We start from the raw sequence: 4,421 nt of genomic DNA on the forward strand, positions 1-4,421 counted from the left end.
TAAAACTCAGTTCAGCCCTGTGGCAGTCAAACTTTGGGGACTCAGGCTGGCTGGAAGGTGACACTTCTTTCTCTGTGTTTAAGACAGTCCCATCTACAGAATGAGGATCAGCCCCTAAATTGATAAGCACGGGGTGGTAAAGCGACCTGCGAGAGTGATTACCCAGACTCTAAGGTAAGGTCCTGCAGCTCCACCTCATACCTCTATAGACACACACTCCTTGGCTTTTAAATTATGAAACAGACCTGTTGCTATTCTAAGGAAGTCTCACAAGTCACCTTATAAACATGCCAGCTTCAGGCAGCTTCCTGTGGTTTGCCAAAGGCCAGCTGGGAAGGCGGCCAGACTCCCGTCACGGTCCTGGAACCCCCTTCTCCAGCAGACACTCATTCAGGGCATGACCTCCTGAGGTGCCCAGTTGGGATGTAGGGAGCTTAGTGGCTGCGAGAGTTATTTTTCCCTCCAGCCCCAGCCTGGGTTGGGCTGAATGATGTGGCTGACTGGTACAAAGGCTGCTTTTTATAATGTTCTTCTTTGGTATTTTTGGTGTCTGGAGAGGGCTTCCTTTCCTCCCACAGTTAATTAGCAGCATCAGAGCATTTCCCTTTCTCCAGCAGAAGTCTGTCCCCACCCCTGAGGCCAGGCAGAGGGGGTGGCAGGTGTGGCTAAATGCCCCCTGAGGTTAACCTCAAACTTAAGCTTAGAGCCCTACTTGGTTAGAAGGAATGTGAAATGCAGCGCTAGCTTCCATTCTGGGCAGAGTCGGCAAGTGGGCACACATCCCTGGCAAGCTATAGCATCCCAATCAGGTGAGGGGACAGAGAAGGGGGTGGGGAACCAATGTGTGTTTGACACATTTGTGAATTGTTTCTACAACAAAGACTTTTTTAACACAACAGAGTGAAGCTTTATATATTTGAATGAGAAGCACACAGAGGACCTATTGTCTGCAGGAAAAACTGCATGAGTAATTGTGCATGACTTCAGACTTCCCAGTTGAAATGTTAGGCGTGTTAAGGATGATTGAAGGCATTCCAGTGTTTTCAATGTAGAGAAGAGGGAGGAAGGAGCCCCTGGGACTAGGTAAGGCAGGTTGTGTAGCAAGACAAAGGAGGTAGGAACCTACTCCCCACTTTGCCTCTCTGGTGTCCATTTTTCCTCTATTTAATTGAAGTGCCACCTCCTATAGGAAGCCTTCCTGAACCTATCTCCTTCTTCCACCTGTCACTTTAGGTGTTCCTCTTGATACATATCTCCTATCTTTTCATTATTTACTCAACTATGATATTATGGATGGGCCATAGAAAAGTGAGGATGGACTCTAGAACCTGATTCTGTCACTTCCTGTATGTCTTACCTTGGGCAAGTTACCTAGCCTTTCTGTGTCTCAGTTTTCTTGCCTATAAAAGGTGAATAATACCTTCTAGGGTTGTTGAGAGGATTAAATGTGTTAAAACACATAAGGAACTAAGAATAATGCCCGACATACAGTATGCATTCTCAATGTTAGCAATTATTTCTTTTTATTTGCATCCCCTCTTGTTTGCACAGGACCTAAAATATCATTGGGCAGGGGTGTTCAACCCTCATATGCATCATAATTGCTTAAGGAGCTTTAGAAATGTATGGGCCTGGCCTAGGCTTCATTAATCTATGGGTGAAACCTGGTAATGGTATTTTAGAAGTGTTTCCTGGGTGGTTTTATTATGTAGCCAGGTTAAAAATCAGTGCGATAGATGTCAATGAACGAGTGAATGAATTAATGAACCAAATGGGATCAGAAAGAACAAAACCTATGCTTGCTTCAGCAGCACATATACTAAAAATTGGAATGACGCAGAGAAGGTTAGCATGGCCCCTGCCCAAGAATGACATGCAAATTCATGAAGCGTTCCATATTAAAAAAATATACACAGAGAAAGAACAAACCCAGGGTACCCCATCTTTAGGAATGTTAAGGCATGATGATTCTATCTCCTTCAGAAAGTTAGCTCTTCCTGAAACAGGCTTCAAGAGAAAAATATGACAGAGAATGTTATGGAATACATAAAAGAAACATAATTCTAGTCATCTCAACATAGGAAAGTATTGAAGAAATAGAAAAACAATTGTCTAGAACTCATATTAGAGATCAACAGGTATTTCCTCTTGATCTCCCTTCTGTCTATGCAGATTTATTTCCTGCAGTTGCTATAACAACTCTAGCTAGAAGCTGAACTTTGACTTTTCCTCTAGTTGTTTTTTTTGTTTTGTTTTGTTTTTTTTGACAGAGTCTCACTCTGTCTCCCAGGCTGGAGTGCAGTGGTTTGATCTCGGTTCACTGCCACCTCTGCCGCTCTGGTTCATGCGATTCTCCTGCCTCAGCCTCCCAAGTAGCTGGGATTACAGACTTCTGCCACCATGCCTGGCTAATTTTTGTATTTTTAGTAGAGACAGGGTTTCACCATCTTGGCCAGGCTGGTCTTGAACTCCTGATGTCGTGATCCACCCACCTCAGCCTCTCAAAGTGCTGGAATTACAGGTGTAAGCCACCATGCCCAGTCTTTCCTCTAGTTTTAATTTCGATTTGCAACCCAATCTTTAATTTAGTGGACATAAAAATTTAAAGACCTCAATAAAGCATTTGCACCACTCTAATGTATAATCATGCATGATGATAGCATAATTATAATTAACTGGTTTACCTAGTTGGTCCACAAAATTTAAACTGATTGCTGCTTGTAGAACATTAAGTCAGGCACCTCAGAATACAAATAAGAAACCAGGCTGGGGTGGTGGCTCACACCTGTAATCCCAGTACTTTGGGAGGGGGAGAAGGGTAGATTACGTGAGCTCAGGAGTTCGAGATCAGCCTGGGCAACACGGAGAAACCCTGTAGCTACCAAAAATAAAAAAGTTAGCCAGGCATGGTGGCATGTGCCTGTAGTCCCAGTTACTTCGGGGACTAAAGTGAGAGGATCACTTAATCACGGAACGTCAAAACTGCAATGAGCCATGATCACACCGCTGCACTCCAGCTCGGGTGACAAAGCAAGACCCTGTCTCAAATGAGAAATAAAAATAAAAAAAGAAACTGTAATCGGGACTCCTACCCTCAAGGAACTTACATATTAATGGGGAAAGTAAAAATAAACATACTGAAAACCAGAGAAAACAAATATAACAGAACCACGTAGACAATGTCTAGCTGTGTAAAGCAGGCTTTGGAGTCAGACTTTGGGTCTCTTTATTAGCTGTGTGATCTCAGTTACTTCACTTAACCTTCCTGAGATTCACTTCCTCATTAATCAATGTCGAATTTGATGCCTACATAATAGGATTATTGTGAGGATTCAAAACCATACTATATGTAAGTGTCTGAACATTTTATTGAATAATAATTTTTTATTTTTTTGAGACAGAGTTTGACTCTGTTGCCCAGGCTGGAATGCAATGGTGTGATCTCAGCTCACTGCAACCTCCACCTCCTGGGTTCAAGCAATTCTCATGCCTAAGCCTCCCAAGTAGCTGGAATGACAGTTGTGCGCCACCATGCCAGGCTAATTTTTGTGTTTTCAGTAGAGACAGGGTTTCACCATATTGGCCAAGCTGGTCTCAAACTCCTGACTTTAAGCGATCAGCCTACTGTGACCTCCCAAAGTGCTGGAATTACAGGTGTGAGCCGCCACACTCTGCCTAAGTAAAATTATTTTAATTAACAAAGAAGCTGTATTCCAACAGGATACTCTATTGAAAATTTCTTTTTTAAAATTAATTAATTATTTATTTATTTTTATTTATTTTATTTTTTTTTTTCTGGAGTAGACTGGGAAGTTTTTTTTTTTTAATTGCATTTTAGGTTTTGGGGTACATGTGAAGCACATGCAAGATTGTTGCATAGGTACACACATGGCAGTGTGATTTGCTGCCTTCCTCCCCATCACCTATATCTGGCATTTCTCCCCATGCTATCTCTCCCCAACTCCCCACCCCCAGCTGTCCCTCCCCTATTTCCCCGACAGACCCCAGTGTGTGATGCTCCCCTCCCTGTGTCCATGTGTTCTCATTGTTCAACACTCACCTATGAGTGGGAACATGCAGTGTTTGATTTTCTGTTCTTGTGTCAGTTTGCTGAGAATGATGGTTTCCAGGTTCATCCATGTCCCTACAAAGGACACGAACTCATCATTTTTTATGACTGCATAGTATTCCATGGTGTATATGTACCACATTTTATTTATTTTATTTTATTTTTTTCTATTGAAACTTTCATTACCAAAAGGAGAAATAAGGAAAGGGAGAAGAAGAAGGAAATCAAGATGGAAAGCCAAGCACAAACATATACTTGACCTCCCACCATAAATTCCTTAGAAGACAGTGAATTAGCTTTTAAAATCAGTAAGTCCCTACTAGCACCAACATATGAGAAAGGAGATAGAAAT

At 42.2% G+C, this 4,421-nt stretch overlaps 1 non-coding gene across 1 annotated transcript; it reads left to right on the top strand.

Moving 5' to 3' along the window:
• The first annotated feature begins 1,799 nt into the window (after positions 1-1,799).
• Positions 1,800-1,903, top strand: LOC135270274 (U6 spliceosomal RNA). The gene has a single exon (XR_010338439.1). It is a non-coding gene; the product is annotated as a U6 spliceosomal RNA (small nuclear RNA).
• The last annotated feature ends 2,518 nt before the right edge of the window (positions 1,904-4,421 follow it).

The sequence above is a fragment of the Aotus nancymaae genome, unplaced genomic scaffold (assembly GCF_030222135.1).
Source record: "Aotus nancymaae isolate 86718 unplaced genomic scaffold, 86718_ANA_hifiasm-v0.15.2.pri h1tg000059l, whole genome shotgun sequence".
NCBI classification, from domain to species: domain Eukaryota; kingdom Metazoa; phylum Chordata; class Mammalia; order Primates; family Aotidae; genus Aotus; species Aotus nancymaae.